The sequence below is a fragment of the Cricetulus griseus genome, chromosome 2, assembly GCF_003668045.3.
Source record: "Cricetulus griseus strain 17A/GY chromosome 2, alternate assembly CriGri-PICRH-1.0, whole genome shotgun sequence".
NCBI classification, from domain to species: domain Eukaryota; kingdom Metazoa; phylum Chordata; class Mammalia; order Rodentia; family Cricetidae; genus Cricetulus; species Cricetulus griseus.
The window spans coordinates 142,184,808-142,185,798 of NC_048595.1; positions in this window are offsets into that span (position 1 = coordinate 142,184,808).

A 991-nucleotide genomic window follows, 5' to 3' on the forward strand; every position below is an offset into this window, starting at 1 on the left:
ATAGAGTAAGGATTTTTTAGGGGTTTTATATTTCAGGGAAACTCAAAAATCTAGAAAAAGATATTGTGTATCCATTGCTGGTATGTGACACTGAGCTAAGGAAGCAGTCTGAGTTGGTTGAGTGATGATTCTTCAACAAAGTAGGTGGTGGTGAGCAGAAGATGGTAGGAACCATCCCAGGTTCTTACAAAATAGCAGAAGTAACATACAAAATGATTCAGAGTATCTAAATCAAGAACAGACTATGAAAGTTGATGAAATGTGTGTGAGATAAGAAGGGTGGTAACACCTGGTGGGGTTGAGAGATAATGTGAAATCGATGTTGTCCATGCATCAAAGATCTTCATAGACTTGGTTACAGGATCAGTAGGATTCCAAGTGAGGATATGAGCAAACCACCTCCGAGTTACTGCATTCTAGGATGGTAAAGATCCATTTTTGTATATGTAAATATCTTCATTACTGTCTAGCCTGGCCTAGGCTCTGAATTGTACATACTACAATCACAAGATATATCTCTGTGCCTTGCACAGTGTCATGTCTGTCCTGTGCAAAAACTGGAAGCTGGTTTATCTATTTAACGCACATCAGAGTCTGCCATGGTGAGAAACTTTTGAGCGTGACACCTGAACCTAGAAGAAAAGCATTGCCTCTGAGCTTAATAAGTGCTTTGGTTGATGAGGGTGACGTGATGATACCCTGCTTTTTAAGTAAGTAGCACTAAAGCAAATATTGGCTTTCTCTGAATGGAAAAAGGACACCCTCATTAATATTTATGTGCAAAGTTCAAAGTTATGAATGTAATATGATATTTTTCTCCTGTTATACAAATTAGTCTTCTATAATTTGACATGGCTTTGGGAAGAATGCCATTATTTAAAACAATGCATGGTGTATTGATGCCTTTGTAATTTAAAAATCTATTAAATAATTACTTAGAGATATTTATAAAGTGATAATTTATATGTGACAGAATACTAATGTGATTTAC